Below are 19072 nucleotides of genomic sequence, written 5' to 3' on the forward strand. Positions count from 1 at the left end.
ATGAAGCGCTACCACGGACAACCACCTATGTGAGCTTGGATGCCTCCACTAACAGGAAAGCAAATAGGCAGGCAGCACTGGAGTTCACAAGTGCAAGATGAACAGCCCAAGGCAGAACCACACATTCATTGCACTGTTTTAAGTGGATAAACCATTCTGGTTACAAATCTCCAGTAACATTTTATTAGTCCCTTCAGTGCAGTGAAGTGCACCTAAATGCAGTGCGCTAGAGTGACACATTTCAGACAAACTTCAACATCAACACAATAACCTTAGCAGAAGTAAGAGGGACCAGTGCACTACAGTTACCATTTTCGAAAATAAACATGCAACTGCAGGAAAAAGTAGAGAAAAATGCAGAATAGAACATAGATTTCAGTAAAAAAAATACAACTGAGGACTTACCAGGACAGCTAAATGCACCAAATCCTCCCAAGTAATTATACTGTTTTAGTATAAAAGGTGTCATCAGAGTATTTCTCAACTTCTAATTACTCACACGGGTATAATTCTTTAGAAAACATCATCCCCTCTGCATGCATCATGACAGATCCCTGTCACAGACTTTTGGTTCCCCCACCTATCTAACTACATAGCCCAGCCCCAAGGCAGAGCAATCCAGAAAGGCCACCACCAACTAACGTGCACTTGCCTTCTCCATGAGATAGAAGGAAAATAATAAAGAGGCAGGTTCTGCTTGTCCCACACCTAGGGAATTTGTAGTACAGTATGTGGCCAGCCTTGGCTCGGAAGAGCCTAGCTACTTGTGACTAAAATACCATCAAATGCCTGGCCTCCAAGAAGGCAAAAGGACTTAGAGCTGACAACTAATATCATAGAATCACAGAATGGTTTGGGTTGGAAAGGACCTTAAGATCCAGCCCCACTGCCATGGGCAAACACCCCTCACGCTAGACCCTGTCACCCAAGGCTCCCTCCAGCCTGGCCTTGAACACTGCATGGATGGGGCATATAGTTGATTCTTTGGTGCTTTGTAATTCTTTCTTGGATTTATTTCTGAGCTTGGAGGTCCAGGATTTAATTTCCCTTGCAGATGTGTGATTCAGATGAAAATACAACTAGGCATGTTGCCATACATTTTTACACTGGACTCACAGTAGAGTTTGAAAACATTTGCAAGCATGTATTATTACTGAGAGCTCACTGCTTCTTCCTGGTGATGCACAGACCTGCTCTCTTCAGGCAGGATACAGCAGGGAAGCTACATCAGCATGCCTGCCACCACGTACACTGCCAGCTGTGCACGGTTACCATGCCATTTATTTCTCATTGCCAGTCTTTCCCAGGTATTTTTTAACCCCTTCAAATAACAAGTCCAGTGCTAGCAGATTTGTATCACCTCAACAGGAAGGACTGGTCTCCACAAAGCTTTCTTCTAGGAACAATAAGTGGTCCCACAGTACTTTCCTTAAAAATCAGTACTAGATATGCTGATACAGTGCCAAAGACATGGTAACGGAGATCTATGCAAAGAACTGATCAGTCACTGGCTGTTACTAAACAGGTGCATGGGATGTAGCTGAATTCTGGCCTCATCATGAATCATTAAAGCAACTGTCCTTATCTTTCCAATTCTCTTGAGAAAAAGAGAGGGAAAAAAGGGAGAGAAAGAAAAAAAAAGAAATACTTTAGAACACTTCAGATCTCAATCAGCACAACAAAAGCTGATGTCAGACTTCTTGAAATCACAAAAATACATGAAACTGAGCCATGTACACAAGCCAGTTTTACCTTCTGAGCTTCAGCCAGAAGATTTAACCTCCTTTGTTGTAAGGGCAGAAAATGCCTGACACTGAGACAGGAAGCTCCCAAACCAAGAGAAGATAAACTCTGAACTAGACTCAGATTGTTGAAAATATTAATTTCTTCTACATTTCCCAAATCAACTAATTACATGGGTGTGAATGATCACATTTTCCTCTGAACAGACGTTTCTCTATAGCTTTTTTCTCTATAAAATCCCACAGCCTCATTCAAATTTGTCTCTAAGAGATCCATCTGGAATGCCCAGAAAAACACTCCACAATGGCCAGGCAGCTGGCATACCTGAACTGCTCGTTATCCTAATTTCAACAGTCTCTCTCATCGGCTGATGTAATCAAGGTCAAGTGAAAAACTTAACAGGCACTATGAGGAGATCTGGGGAACTTAACATGAAATTTGTCACTAAATAAATTCTAAACATTTCTACCATTTTCAGATACCTTTTTTCTCAATCATTTGGTCAGTTGGGTGCTGACAGGACAGAAGCTCTCCTTCTGTACGTAGTGCCAGGACATTCTAGTAACATGCCACATTTAGAAGGCTCATTAAGTACTATGTATCTTTCTAACAGAGTTGAAACCATTAGAATTAAAAGTCACTGAAATTCACATACAAAAATAAAGATTTCCTTCTCTTTCTGGTTAGCATCCTTACTTCTTCCTGTGGGTATCTCTAAGGGTACCTGACCCTCTGAGGTCATGTACAATTCCAGTCAGTGGGACCATAAAACTGCTTTGCTCCACCAGCTGTCCCTTTAGTTGGCTGCTGGTCCGTTCAACACTCTTACAATAAAAAGCACTATACTATGAGAAAAAATACTGTGGGGTCCAGAACACCGACTCTTGTGACTGACATTGCATATTCGAAACTCCAAAATCTCAGAGGAATGAATGACCAGCATATCTGTCACACAGGCAAGATCCCAGAGAGAATTTTAAATTGGAAAAAGAGACAAGTCTAACATCTGGATTTCTTATTTGAGATACATCTGAAGAAAGAAAGAGACATATGGCCCTGAATACTATCAGCAGAGGGGCATATAACAAATTCCCAAAGGCATTGCCAAGAACACACTTCTTCAACATCTCTTAACTGAAGAGCATGATGAGCCCCATGCCTGCGGTAAGTACACAGGCACTGTGGTGAGGATTCAGGGAGTGTATCTGGTTCTTCCCAGCCATTTTAGCTTGCTGAAAACCAGGGAGATTGCTTCGTGAGCTTTTGCTTAGATAGCCTCAATCTGAGAACTGCAAAAGCTTCTGTTTAGTCTCAAGACATCTGAATCTTAATGAAGAATAATTAAGACAAAGCCTTTTTGATGATGGAAACTGAAAAAAAAAAAAAACCAAAAAACCAAGTAACTGGAATGAAATTATTATAAAACAAGTTTCAAGGGGGCAACATCATGCCAACTCAAAGCAACTTGCAGTCTACTCTCCTTAAGAAACACTAAAATATTTATACCTAAATATACTTTCCGTAGCTGTTTTGCTTTTTGCCTTCATCCAGGTTCAGTGAAGCCTTGACCCTGAACATTAAAACCATAGAAATACCACAACAAGAAAAGTGAAAACCACACATGGAACTTTATTTGAACTACCTGGAGGACAACAAATCTTAATTAGGATACCACACGCTAACACGTGCAGCCACACAGGGAGGAATGCTGTGTGCCCAAGCTGGATAGCCTCTAAATGAATGGAGAGGGAGCTCAAAGCTGCAGCCCATGCTCGGCTGAGGAGCACACAATGCATGTAATACAGCAGGTTGTTGGAACCACAAGCTGCATGGCATATAACAGTTTACCAACAGCATGTTTCCTGTGACTGAAAACAAAAACTGGAAATTGTGTTAAACACCTCCCAAACATCTTTCTTTGTAAAAAAAGTGACCATAATGGAGGGAAACAAAAAAAAAACAAACCCAAAGAATCCAAGACAGTTATGAAGCCACAAGTGCTAAATGGAAATTTTTAACAGAATGAAACTCAAGTAATCACTGAACATTGCCTGCATGAGCCATGAAGAAACTCTTCTGGTTTGGTACTGCCACCAAGAAGTGACTTGAAACGTTTGATGCTTTATGTGAAACACATCTGGATGTGCCACATTCTTATCTCACTCAAAAAGTGCACCTGGTATTTTCCACTACAGAACCCTCTGTTTGTCCACTTGCACAGCTGTGTTCTTGTTCTATTTATCTATTTATTTTAAAGGGTCTTGCAAAAATTATGATCAACAAAAAATTACAGGTAACCCCACATTCTCAATGATTAACAGATGTCCCCAAATATTTAGTTGAATTCAGTTTTGCCTAACCTACCACAAAATAAAACCAGTTTCTGAAATGAACAGCTGTAGTTGGAGCAGTCTAACCAGAACACATCAGGGCTTTTTACATATTACCTATCCCAACAGTTACCATATATGATATAGAAATAAGAACATTTTTATAAATAGCTACATTTTGTATATTTTTTTTTCAAATATGAATTCAGGTACTGGAAAAGGCCCATATTTATCATGGACATTACTAATTATGCCTAAATGTAAAGCCTTTGTGCATACTTTCAAGAGGTACTTAGCATCTGCAAGTCAAACTGTGATCATGAAGAAATAGGTGCTTGGTATCTCTGGAGACCAAATATATAAATTCAAACTGATATGTACAAAGTTAAAGGCTATCTTTTGAAATATTAGATCTCATGCATGTTTGCTAAATGAAGAAGGCACCATGCAGGACATAAGGAATATAGCCCATTCCGCCTAATATCCCTGGCCCATCACCCCTGGCAGAAAATTATACACATCTGTTGCTAACACCTCTGGGTGAAGAGAAGGAGATGAAAATAGGACTCAGCTACATATGTGCTTCTAGTACCAAAAGGGGATTCTTGCTTCCTCTCCTAAAAAAAAGTGCACTTTGATTTTTATGCAGTCACCTAATTAAGTTTTACTGTGCATAATACAATTTCTGATGTCTAGCTGCTTTAAGTTCAGTCAAAAATCAAAGGAATATACACTCATAAATCTCCTTTTCATTAAGAGAAACCAAACATTAAAACAGGCTTGTTGTATGTAAAAAAAATGCCCTGCTTTACTTCAGTTGTTTCCTCAGTTCAATCAAGGAGAAGAGATCATGCACATAACTCCTAACTAGGTCATAAACTTTACCTTTCTAATATTTTATTTATGAACCTTGTAAAGGGATGCACATTACGTCAAGTTCCAAAAGGAGCGTCATGCTATGAGCAACAGCTTTTCAAGAATGGATCAATATTGTGTTGGTTTTGCTATAGTTTAGGGAGAGAAAAACAGATCCAATTTCTTCAGTCAGTGAGAAATAACAACATAAAATCAAGTTGTCAATCTCTTCACATACTATTTCTTTTAATCTATAGCTGATAGTTCATTGATGAGTCTAATGGATTATTCTAGAGGAATGCTCAAAAATACCCATAAGAAGAAAATGTATTGTCCAAAGTCTAAAATAGCCACATAGAATTCATACATACATTAGGCAACATTTAATGGTCAGCACATCAAAAAAAGTCAAAACCTACCATTTCATATTATACTCTGAAAACCATAATGCTTTTAGAATGTATACACAGAGTAACAGAATGTGAATTTTCAGTTGGGAGATAATGGATATCTTTAAAAATTACACTAGTATTCATTGGGTGCCTTAGCTCTAAGCTCATTAACCTGGATGTTTACAATATGCTTGACCCTGTGTCTTAGGATCTATACGAACTGATGCCTTCTTTCAGGCCAGTACTTGTAACAGGTGATTCACTAAGACTAGGAAATTCTATCATGAAATTTTCTTTTTTAACTCTCCTGGCTAGAAAATGTTGCATATCTATACCACATTCACCAGGGCTGACAAAGAGAAGTGCCTTTGCAGAGGTTAAAAGCAGACTGGGCACTGAGCCAGTCTCCAACTGTGCTTTGCCCTTCTAAACTGTGTTTGGATTTGCTGCAAGAGTATACAGTATCTGTATAAAGGCTCTTGAAATACAAGGGGCAACCTAATCTGGGATGCAGTACAGAAAAAAGAGAGTTCCTCCTGTAGACAGGCTGCTGGCGCTGGCTGCCCAGACCTATGTTGACCCACCAGAGCCAACTATGCAGCTGGAACATAGGAGAGGATGAGAACACTGTGTTCGTTGCCCAGCCCTGAAATGAAGGCTACAAGGGGACCTACCCACTGCCTGCAACTGCTTGATGGGAGAGGACACAGACTGTCCTCAAAGGTGTGCAGGGCAGGGGAAGCATTGGCTAGATCTACAGCATGGGAAATTCCGGCTCTATAGAGGTGAAAATGTCTTATTGTCAGGGAGGTGAACACTGGAACAGGAGCCGAGAGGATTTGCTGGACCTTCACCCCTGGAGATACAAAAAACTGCATGGCCCTGAGCAACCTGATTCAATGGGACCTGACTTGGGCAGCAGGATGGACCAGGTAATCTTTAGAGACTTCTTCCAACCTACATGATTCTCTGATCTCGTCTTGCTACATCTGTTTCAGTGGTACCAAAAACTGGTGTCTCTTTGCCTCACCTCCCCAGCAACAAGTGATCCAGACATGGGAACACATGATAAATATTACAATAGACATATTAAAATTCATCACCATATATATAAATTTATTTCTATTGCTCTTTTTTCTTTGCATTCTTGAAAGACTGACATTTGCTTCTCAGTACATGTTGGGCATTTTCTCTGCTCTTCTGACTTTGCACCTCTCAGTGATTTAGCTGTCAAAAGCACACAAAACAGGATGACTTGAGGAAATTGATAAAAATTGAGGATACAGAGCAAGGACTATCTAGGGGAAAAATAGGGCATGATCTCTCCTTTTTAGCAGTGGGCACTTGTAACATATTCAGCAAGGCAGTGAATTAACAGGTAGTGCTGTGCAGGACTTCTTTGTGTACAGCATTTTGGAAACAGTCCAGGAAAGGACTGAGGACAAGAAGCTGCTGATGCTGGTGTTTAACTGTCAGTAGAGGCTAAACAGGGGGCTGATGGGCTGTGGCATTATGTGCAAGCCTGGATTTCACGCTGTAACACTGAATATGCTGTGGAAGATCCAAATACACTGCACTGGTGACAGAACAGGAACACACAGTGACAGACAGGATATACTGGGACAGAACTAGGTGGCGGGTATAACACATAACTGCGATTTAGAAACTCTAATCAAAGGAGATTTTCTGATCCCACAACACACGCACGAGGCAGGGAAATCACCGAATGTCTCAGGTAAAGTCCTGTGGTACATATCACATGGACTGAACAATCTGATAATTAACAATGTGATCTGCTCTTTGCAACTTATGGAATATCATGGTTAGACAGAACCATGTGAGGATTTTGTCAAAAGAAAATAGAAGATATGCAAACCATCTTGAGTCAGTCCGGCTCTCCCCAGTGCTTCTGTGGACAGTACAGGCAAGAGCATACAAATATTTGTAGTGGTAGAACTCAGAAGCAGTATTCCCAGCAGACACTGAGCAACAGAGATCACCAAACTCATTTTTTTTCTCTTCAGTGAAAATAAATAATTGCATTATTAGAAACTGACAGAGAACAAACAAACTAAAGCAACTCAGCAAACCCACACAGAGACTAGCTAATTAAATAAACTCCCATTTTTCACAGCAAGGATGTCTGGAATCTCAAGACTGTAAAACATGCTCTTCCCCCATTTTATTTTCCTTAAATCAGCTCTTTTTCTTCAGAATCCCAATCAAATGCAAATTACATTTTAAAAAACATCCATCTTAATAGATGGACACAACTCCATAATGAAGCTACTGAAATCAAACCACAACCCTCTGGTACTCTGCGACACGGCTCATGGGGAACACTGCTGGGAGAAAGGAGCCATTAAAGAAGCGAATCCTGCTCCATGGCTGTGCATCTTAGAGATGCTCAGTGCAAGATCTCAGGGTCTGGATTCACAGCTATCTTATCTGCTAATTACTGATGCATAGGAACTCTGCAATGGTAATATCAACATGATCATCAATGAACCTCCAAATGGCTTTATGCTGCAGATGATGTCCACACTGTATGCAAGCCATAGTACTACAAATGTAGTTTAAGGTTGGTGAGGTTTCAAACCACTGTCCCTGCTCTGCCAACAATCTCTTTTTTAGTTCATTTTCTCATCACATTGCCTATGCTCTTATTATCCAATGTGATTATCACAACAGCATACTGGGAACACACAGAAAAGGAGTACTTGCAAGTGTGGAAATGTTTTACTTTTTATATTTCCTACAAAAGAATAAATGTATATGGCTCCCACCACTGCATCTTTGTTTTCAAGTTCCAAGCATTCTTATCAACTCTTTTGATAAGGAAATTATCATTATGAGTTTACACAATTATGTGATGATACAATTTACAAAATTAGGTGATGATAAAGATTAATAACATAAGTACTACTTTCATACTGAGAATTTATCAGCATTTATAAGCAATAACTCAGTTACAAAACCAGCACAGCTACCTCCGCTAGTTACTACAGCCATGCTGTTTTCATCCTACAATCCCTCCACCAAAGCTCATGTGAAAGTAAAAGCATGACCAAGGTAAAAACGCTTTCCTTCTGAACCACTGCTTTGCAAGATATGGGAATGCTCCCATAGCATCCACAACATATTGAGCACAAAGCTCATATACTGAGTTCTCCTCCAGCATACCGCATACCTGGTGGAGCCACGAACCAGAGCAGCAAGAGGTGAGGGGCGGCCAGAAGCAGGGTGTGCTTTCCCAGCCATCCTGGCTATGGACGGCTCACCTGCTAGACAAAAGCAGCCTAGGGCAGGATCACCCTGGGAAGGTGCTGTGTTTCGACAGCTCTCAGCATGCACACTGGAGTGCTTGCTTTGCAAAGGCTGCTCCTAGAAAGTGGAGCAGAGGGAGGCAGCGCAACCCAGCCCAGCTGAAGTGGTGGCTGTTGTCTGTGCTGCAGGTCAGCTCCCATTCCCCTGCCTGACAATGGCAAATCACTTCGCAGTTCTGAGAACAGAATATCATCTTGTGAAACTACAATGCTGTTTTAATGCTACCATTATTAGCATTGTCTTCAAACAATAAAATGTTCTGTCGCAGTTGCTGTGGGATAACAGTAGTGAATACATACTGAGTCACCCCACATTAACTTAAATAGCACAACTGTGTGAACACATGTTCTTTAGTTAAATTCACACACACATTCAAAAGTAAAAATAAGCAGATCACCAAGGAAGAATTCATTTTCTACACAATGCAAAAGCAACCCTCATTGCTGTGCTTCTACAACCTCAACAAACATGGCAGAGAGCTTAATACGACTACTACTACTTTCTGACCTGGTAGTAGACAAGTACACAAAGCCACCCTCAAAGGGTTATGTCATTAAAAACGTATGTGCATAAACCTGGCTTTATTTGGTGACCTCCACTACACAAGAAGAGATGGTGCCTGCAAGAAGGCATTCAGCATCACAGTGTTGATGTAGAGAGGTTTCAGTTCCCCTCTTCCCACTTTAAACACCACCTCTCAAGAAGAGAAATAACTCAGATGCTTTCTCACTATACGTAATAACATACCCTCCAGCTACTTTCAATCCTGTTCAGAGCAGCAGATAATCCAGAAGATTTCATGTTGGAGCACAGGGAAGATCTACCACCCAGACATTCACTCTTATCACAGGACTTGCTGTGCTGCCAATTCACCATGCACTGCTGATACCAACGGACATTAAAAACAAAGCAAATGACTGCTCTGTGTTCAAACTTGTCCATGTTTATACCCCTTAACTACACTGTCACTAGGAACAGAAATGGCACTTCAAAATGAAACTACAAGAGGCACAGAGGGTTAAAATGAGCACACATATTTTTGCATCACACCTGTGAAACCATCCTCCACAGTCTTTCTCACACCAAAGCCGCACAGCTGCCTGAAGGCACGTTATTTTGCACTGCCTAAAACAAACCTCCTACGTCTAATGCTTCTAACAGCCAACCAGCTATTGCCATTACTAAAGGATTTCGCTGTCATGCATGCTCACAATATTGGACACTTAAACGACTGTCCTGCCTGATACGGAATGACTCCAGTACAACACGGATTCTATGCACATAATTTGAGGGTTATAAGAGTATTCATACCACCAAACTTAAGATACCTTAATTCCCTTCTTCTATGAGAAGCCCTGGTGTACCCACCTGGAGCTCCTGTCCTTCTTGGGGAAAAATTCCCTTCCTTCCAATAATTCCTCATGGCAAGAACTAGGTAAACAACTTCCCTAGCAGTTCTAAGCAGTTCTAAGTTAGACAACATGAGCAAAAAATATAGCATGCAAAATTGTTCAAGTACAGATCCAGCTATAGTAAAAATTACCACCCCCCGTGCATTTTCCCCCCTATTTGAATCACTATACAAGTTTCTGCAATTGCTTACATGGAACAGCAATGGACACACAGTTCATTTTGAGGCCACACAGCAGCCAGCCAGGAGGAGCTGGCAGTTGGCCACCTCATCAGGGATCAAGGTGACAAGGCACACTATCCTTAGGAATTGCTTTTATCCTACACTAATTTCCTCTTCTCCTAGCAGGTCTCTTGTGCACCTGAGTTATCTCCACTGGCCCAAATAAGCACTGCACAGCACACAGCGTCCCTCCCAGCAGCCAAGTTACATACAAACTCATACCAACACTGTCATTGTCCAAAATGTATATGCCATAGGTTTCATGACTGCTAGGGCTCCCTTGGATCTGCACAGTGTGGTTTATGTGGTGAGCAGAGACAACAGCTTCTCCAGTTGTCTCTTCTTCACCCAACAGCAACCAAATGTCATGCAACACACCCTGTGCATAGAAATAGCCAGGAACAACAATGTCAATATTCAGAAACCACAACCCACTAAAGAAGGATAGCATCGCCAACCCCTGAGCCTCTCAAAGATTATTATACCTCATGAAGGAAACCAATGCAACTTCAGCCCGGAGAAGAGAAGGCTCTAGGGAGACCTTGTAACAGTCTTCCAATACTTAAAGGGGGTCTACAAGAAGGCTGGAGAGGGATGTTTTACAAGGGCACGTAGGGGAAATGGCTTTAAGCTGACAGAAGGTAGATCTAGATTAGCCATTAGGAAGAAATCCTTCACTGTGAGTGTGAGGAGACACTGGCACAGGTTGCCCAGAGAGGCTGCGGATGCCCCATCCCTGGCAGTGATACTTTAAGCAACCTGTTCTAGTGGAAGGTGTTCCTGCCCATGGCAGGGGTCTTGGAACTAGATGAGCTTTAAGGTCCCTTCCAACCCAAACCATTTTGTGCTTCAAGCTTAGAGAAACATAGGAAGGAGTATGGTGGAGAGAAGTTGTAGGTCCCTTCTGCAGGACCCCTCCTGCACTGACGTTTACCCCTCTTAAGCCTATTTCCTTCCAAAGAGGTGGCCACTGAAAGCCCTGCTGGCAGGTCACAGGTGGGCTGGCTGTCACCCTTGCATGTGAAGTCCCACTCTTCAGATTAGATAACAGAGACAGAAACAATTCTAGCAATGAACATCCCAAGCACGAAGTGAAGTGATTAAAGTTTCTAAGGTGGTTGTTACAGCAGCCCTTCAAAGCCTTGCATCAAGATCACTTAAAATGGTGAAGCATGCTGACTAATAGCTAACTTGCATTACTCATTGCTGCTTATGTGCAATCAAGACATATTCTCTTAATCAAAGTTACTAACTTCACATTCTAATTTTATGCTGCCAAGCTAGTGAATCCTTCCAACAATACTATACAAAACCAACATAAAACTGCAAAATGTCACGTTGGACCATTTCCTCTCCTGCTTAACCTCAGACCTTTCAAACAAGGAGGTATATGCAGAGAAGAGCCTTCCAGAAAAGTTAGCTTTCTGGGCCTTACAGCTTATCCCTTGTAGCTCATATGAAGGCTTGTGTTCTAAGCATGTGAAAATGTTATCACTTATCATTAATTAGTTTCATGCTCAATATTTATGCCATTCTCTCCAGTGCCAAAAGCTCAAGTTGATACTTCAGACTTTACTGTGCAGATTCAAGTCTCCTGTTTATGGGCTATCTCTCTTTTTTCCCTTTACTCCACCCCTGTCCCCAAGACATGAAGGTAAGCTTTAGAGTTTTATTCCAAAATTCAAGAACGTTGAAATTTTGGTGAAAAAACATCTAAGATGACAAAGTGCTTGAGCATTAAAATATATTAAAACATCAAACTTTTTATTTCACACATTCAATCCTCGAGTGATTTTTAGTAGCCAACAGAACATTAAAGCCTTGTAAAATCAGATTTACAACAGAACTTCAAACAGCCCCATGTATAACCTATGAAGTGCTGTTATAACACAAACTTTAAAAGTGTCAAAATTTAGTGAATTATGAAACTCTGCACTTCTCTTTCTTAGGCATAATCTTATATGGAAAGCAGTTATCAGAAAAAGTGCCTGCCCTTGTGCTGTAAAGATTTTATTGTTTTATTTATTTATTTTACAGCTGTTACTAAATTAAAAGTGACAAACCATGTACTAAATCAATGATTTTGTGAATGTTTTTTGAAGCTTGTATATCATTGTGAGTTCTGGATCAAACTACATGGATAAAAGCAAAAAGGGTAAGAGAAAACAGGAATGAGTAAATTAAAAAAATCACGCTTGTGAGGTTCACATTTTAAAATTTATCATAGGCAAAACAGAACAAAAAATCTGTCAAAACCACAAATTTGGGCAGCAATGATAAGAACCTTTAATAAAACTTAAAATGAGCAATCGTGTATGTTTAATTCCTTCTTCATAGTTCCTCTTAGATTTCTCTGTATTTGCTCCAGCAAAAACATACAGCATTCTGTTTTTTGAGGGGCATGGTCTTTGGATAAACCTGTTCATTTTCTTCCCAGTAGATCAAAGTAAAATTTAACAAGTATAATTTTATATTAATTTTCCAAGTGCACAAAGGTGAACAACTACTGGTACTTCTGAAGAAATTCATGTCAGTAAATGTACAAGACCTAAATACGTATGTGTGTTTCTCTTTCAGTATAAAGAAGCACAGCTTGGGGAAAAAAAAAAACCCAAAAAACACCAAAACACAAAACTGTTAAATACATCGATATTTGCTCATTTTCACAGTGAAAGCACTAGATTTCATTAATGTAGCAGACTCGATTTTTTTTCCATGTGATGCTATACATGCACTGGAGGATAAATACAAATACCAGCCTGCTAGTGAAAATTTCTGTTAAAGCTCATTATCTTTCTCTTACATTATCTTAATAATCCTTATAAAACATTTTTTTTGTCCTTATTTTACTTGGATTTATTTATCTTCATTCATCAGCAGCAGCTCCAGTAGAAAATGAGTAACTGAAATGTCAAACGTTGCTATTTATGTCAATATTGCATAAAAATTCTTAAAACTTGGAAAGGGAAATAAAGCCTTTTCTTCTTTGTATTATATACATATGTGTGTGTATGTTTATAGTACTTATTTATATATATTTACCCTGAACTCCAAAAAAATCACTGCTTTCCTCCCCAGCATACTTTCTAATTCCTGCAGAAGAGGATGAAGCTCCTAAGTAAAATGTCATTGTTATAACATGAAATATTTTATAAAGAGTAAACAGAATTTACCCCATGACAAGGGGAGATAAGAGTTAAGTGACAAATGTCAGAAATACTGCCAGAGATAGAGAGCAAACCCATTCATTAAAGAAGTTATTTGGTTCACAGATTTGCAGAATGGTTTGGGTTGGAAGGGACCTTAAAGATCATCCAGTTCCAAGCCCCTTGCTATGGGCAGGGACACCTTTCATTAGACCAGCTTGCTCAAAGCCTGGTCCAACCTGGCCTTGAAAACTGCCAGGGATGAGGCAGCCACAGCTTCTCTGGGCAACAGCTGCAAAGATAGTTCCTAGACTAAAATACAAAGAAAAAAAGGCCAGAGGATCAGCATCCCCACAGATTCGGAGAGACAGAACAAAACACTTCTAGACTGATTAAAACTACAGGATATCAAATCTGGCCATCAAATTTTGAGAGAGTTTTCAATTACCTACTTTACCCACACCCCCCTCCCCCCCCAGTCCCTCCCCCCCAAAAAAAACCCACCTTTCTCTTTCAAGACCTTTTTTGGATCAGCTCCAGGGGAAGGGAGAAGCGCAGATGAGCTAAAACAAGTAACCCAACTTATTAAACCCACTGCAAGGTTGGATGCATATGGAAATTAAATCTATTCCCAAGCAGATAGACTAGATATGTCAGTGTGTTTCTGCCATCTCTGATATAAAAATAGGTGTCAGCAAAACCCAGTATAAAGTCTTGCAAGCCCCTGCAGGAATGCTGCTGTTTTCCGCCAGACTGTTCAACCAGCACAACCACCCAGAAACTTCTCTTAATCAAGGAAAACAAAGGGAGGGGAGAATCCACCCCAAACCCTTGCTTCTGTTGGGCTCAAAACCCCTAACAAAATAACTGAAACAGTTCTTATTACTGGTTAAACGAACCTTGCAAAATATACTCCTGGTTCATCACCACAGACCCAGGGCCTGTCTCTTATCCAAGAGGGAACGGCAGGATCCCTTCCTACGGTATTGGTGCCATCACTGGGAGTCAGAAAAGAAGAAATCAGGAGCATTTTATGGCCTGGAAGTAAACCAAAACATACCTGCTTTTAACAGCAAAAGCAGAATGAGGCATGCTTCTACAAGCTTCATCTTACTATTCCTCAGGAAAAGCTCGCTGGCTTCTTCTGTAGTTTTCTGTAAGAAGTCATCATGACTGGAATGTGTGGAGGCTGTTACCAAGTGCTCCTAAAGCTTGCACTCCTACACCTCGGAGGTGTGTGCCCATGCTCACAGACACGTAAAAGACTGGCAAATTACAGCAGCCATGACCTGGAGGAAGTGCTGAGCACAGTCAGCTACCCACTGAATCAATTTATGCAGGCTGCAAAGATGCTCTCCAGCATCATGTGGGCAACAGTAAAAGAAACAATAAAAAATGAGTTTTTGTAAAAACAAAGTGAAAAAAGAGAAAGAAATAAAAAATAAAATGTTTTGCCTTCCCCCAGCTCTTGGTTTCTTCTCTCATCCCAAAAAGCTAATGTGTTGCTTTTCTAGCTTCTTACTATTGTCCATACACATAAATATAGCAATTACATGTCTGTTCTAGAAATTGAACGATCTGAACCACCTAATCACACCCCAGTGTACAACCAAAATGCACGCTCTTGTGCTTTGGTCCAGCTTCTCAAGTACAACTGCTCTCTTTCTGCACTTCTTTCTCTCACTTTCTCTATTTCCCTCCATTTTGTTGTAGATTTCCTAACTCAAAATTTTAGTAGATTAAACTGGCAGAGATCTTGCTCCTCAATAAAAGCACCTCTTGGTCTGCAATTGCAGCAGACAGACAGGCTGCAGCCTGAGGATGCAGGATCAGCCACAGAGCACGGAACATTTAAATTTAGGTCACCCATGCTGCTCCAATCCCAGGGAACAGCGACAGCGTGGTTTTCCACACTTGACTGCTTTCCTGCTGACCTGCATCTTGAATGAGATGACAGTCCCAACACAATTGAAAGAACAAAGTCAGCAAATGAGATATTTACTGATAAATATGGCAGGAAAGGGCTGATGCGATGGGGAAGAAGAATTAACTTTCCTAAAGTTTGCCTTGGGAGGCTGAAGGCACAAACACTAAACTGCATGAATGTGCATCCTTTGGCCGTATTTGCTGCCTGCATGACCAGGACACAAAGAGGGGACTGATGGCAGGCAGAAAGTGTCATCATGTGAGGAAAAGTGGAGCTGAGCCAGCAGCACACACGATAGGAGTTATCTCTGCTGGAGGCTGCTCAGTGCTGACAAACACTGGGGGGCAGCTAGTGCTGAGGCTGGACCTCCCTAAAGACACATACAGCACTTTGGGCAGTGAGGCTGTCAAACTGGCAGCCTACCCACCCTTCTGCAAATGAGTCAACCCAGCCATCTTTGAGAGGGTAAAACTCCTTGAGAAAGTATCTGCTTGCTGCTGGAAGGTGAGAATGTAGCTAGGTTCCATGCTAGTGGAAGGTGAAAGGGGGAAAGCCTCAACTCTCCTCCCTTGGGGCTCTGCTATTCCCTGGAGGTCTGGAGTGGGACCTCCTGAGCACCCAGTCTCTTACAGCAGCTGAAGCCATTCCAGAGAAACATGGCAGGGCAAGCTCCGATGGCTCCTCAGCACCCACATGGACTCAAACTATTTTCTAGCTGCTGAGCTCAACCATGTGTTCTTATTATCCTATAATTCTTAAATGAAATAAGTAGAATTATACACTTAATGCACCAATGTAAGTAGCATGGTTTTACATCAGAATAGTTCCTACACAACTGCAGTGTTCACCTACACTACAAAGATATTTTAGCTCAACCCATAATTCTTATGTACTGGTTCAAAGCTGCTTGGCTTCCCTATAGGCATTCCCAAACACAGGCAGTGAGGGCAATCCAAGGGAAGATGACTTCTCACAATTTTTGCCCACTGGTTATAGGCTTAGCCAAAGACTAGAAGAGGCAGCACTGGAGAAGCTACATATACTAAGTATTCACTAGCAACTAAAGCAGCCAAGCTTGTCATTGGGCATTGCAAATGGTATACAAATGAGAGAAACAATTTGGATGTTCCACAGTATGAGGAGAAAATTTGTCTTAAGGAGTTGTGAATAAATCCACAGATCAGTAGATGTTTTACTCAGAGGATGATCAGCAGCAGTGTGGCCAGCTGGACTAAGGAAGTGACTGCCCCCCTGCACTTGGCACTGCTGAAGCCATACCTTGAATACTGTGTTCATTTCTGGGCCCTTCACTACAGGAAAGACATTGAGTTGCTGGAGCTTGTCCAGAGAAGAGCAATGAAGCTGGTGAGGGGTCTAGAGGGTCTCCTTAAGAGGAGCGGCTGAGGGAACTGGGGCTATTTAGTCTGGAGAAGAGGAAACTCATGGGGGACCTTACTGCTCTCTACAACTACCTGAAAGGAGGTTGTAGCAAGGTGGGGGTCGGTCTCTTCTCCCAAGTAATAACTGATGGGAGAAGAGGAAACAGCCTCGTTGCACCAGGGGTGGTTTAGACTGGATATTAAGGAAAGTATCTTCACCAAAAGGATTGTCAAAGATTGGAAAAGGCTGCCCAGGGTTGTTGTTGAGTCCCCGTCCTTTAAAGACATTCAGATATGGCGTGTAGTTACAGTTTACTGAGGGACTCGGCAGTGTTAGGTTAATGGCTGGACTGGATGATCTTAAAGATCCTTTGCAACCTATTCGATTCTATGATATTCAATTTTAGAATAAAGAGTAAGGAGATAATCCAGATGATCTATCAGAATTGATTCAATTTGGGAAGGGACAAAAAACCCCCACTTAATAAATAAAATGGCTATAGGTTACATGAAAAAGCAGAGACTGAAATTCTAAATAGAAGAAAACCCATCTCTGTATTATGACAATGGAAACCAGATCTGTCATAATAAGTAGAATTCATTTTGTCTAATTTAGTTAATAGGTTTTTAGAGAAACAGCAACGTTCATTTATGGGGTACAATTTATTTCTCTGATGAAAGATTTGCAGGAGAATTAGAGACATGCAGTCTTATTATAACTTTCACATCTATAGAAGTCTAATAAGCAATTGCGAATCACAGATGTTAGGAATAAGAGCTGATCCCTTCTCCAGTCCATTACTCTGCCAACTGAAGATTATTCTCTACCATCTCTTAGCTAATAGATTGTTAGATCTAGTACTAGAGATGACAAGTGCTAGAGCCTTTTCCCAGATTCTGAGCAGACCATCCCCTGGATTTATGCATCTACAAAATGAGTATTAAAATAAATTTTGATTATACTTTTTCTGTTAATCCCTGATTCTTGTTACAACAGCCATGATACAAATTTCTTTTTTACTTCAAGTTTATTTTGCCTTCAATATTATTTCTTGCATTTGTGCTTTTCTTCCCTAAAGTCCTTCACATAGCGTTGATCTCTTCCAAGGGATATAGCATATCCCAGTGACTGTCTATTCAAGGTGTCCAAACAAGACCAACACAGAGCTGGTTGCAATGCCAACCAACATTATTAGGGATCCTCCACTAAGTTCTGTGGAGTCAGGACTGGACCTTCAGAGCTGCCACTCCCCTGTGCAGCATGCTCAGTTGGGCATCTATACACCCAATACCTGTAAGGGTCTCTCACATCATATTTCAGACTATTGCTAGTATTATTTCCTTTTTGTTTTAAATGGCATTACCCTTTTTGGAGTCTCTCCATAACATGCAATAGTTTTATCTGAGATTACCTTTTGTAAAGTTAATTACCATTTTGCATTTTGTTTTATGTTCCTGACCTCTTTTGAGCTTTGATTCTTTTGAACTATAAATATTTGTCCAGACTTGTATTCTCAGCTCTTCTTAATTCGAATGTGATTCATACTGCATTTGAATCCCCTTCATATAATCAGTTTAGAAAGGATGAAACTAAAGTATTTTGGAGACATGAAGCAGGACAAAGCTTTTGAAGAAACATGCAACAGTTAAATCCTGCTTTATCACACTAGCCATCAGATTAATTTTGCTGATGCAATTTTGGCTTCAAGTCCTAAAATACAGGCAGGCATAAATGGAATATAACCCGTTTTGAAGAAAAACCTCCAACAACCCAGAATTAAAGTTATATAAGCTTGGGATGTCTTCTTTAATAAAGCAATAGGAAGAAGCAAACTGAAGAGAAAAACATCAGTAACAGACTCATGGACCAGATTGTATTGCCATACTGGAGAAAAACAGACACTTCAAAGAGATGCACAGTTACTGGGAATACTAAACAACACAGCTGCTTAAAAAGTAAGGAGCAGTAGGAAACAATTCTTTAAAAAGTTACAATTAGGTTATCTTTAGCACATGAGGATTTTTATTTGCTAGTCTAAGAGCAACAGATAGAGCATGCAGGAACCCAGGGGGAGAGAACAAAACAATGTGCACTGAAGACTTGAATTTGGAAATGAAAGACGGTTTCCAATAATTTTTCTGTAGTAGACAATGATATAAGACAAAGGTGATGTAGGCACCATATGGTATGTTAATTCCAGTCATAACAACAGCTCTGTTCTCTGTCTATTCCTTTGCTAGACAGTGAGAAAACATGCAACTGACACCAACAGCAAAAAACAGCCTCATCAGGTCTGGCAAATATTGATGCGTAGGTAAAGTAAAAATGGGGACACTGGG

General features: G+C 40.7%; 1 protein-coding gene across 5 annotated transcripts in view; it reads right to left on the reverse strand.

The window, feature by feature from the left end:
* FAM110B (family with sequence similarity 110 member B) overlaps positions 1–19072 on the reverse strand; it is a 111583-nt gene that overhangs the window by 18947 nt on the left and 73564 nt on the right. The window contains exon 1 of one of the 5 annotated variants that reach the window (XM_031052282.2): positions 13931–13949. The exons of 3 other annotated variants lie outside the window; for them this stretch is intronic. The gene's annotated coding sequence lies outside the window, so the exon portion shown is untranslated. Of the gene's footprint in view, positions 1–10502; positions 10522–13930; positions 13950–19072 lie in introns of those variants that run through there. One more of the 5 variants, XM_031052281.2, reaches the window with a different exon arrangement.

The sequence above is a fragment of the Melopsittacus undulatus genome, chromosome 1 (genome assembly GCF_012275295.1).
Source record: "Melopsittacus undulatus isolate bMelUnd1 chromosome 1, bMelUnd1.mat.Z, whole genome shotgun sequence".
Lineage (NCBI taxonomy): Eukaryota > Metazoa > Chordata > Aves > Psittaciformes > Psittaculidae > Melopsittacus > Melopsittacus undulatus.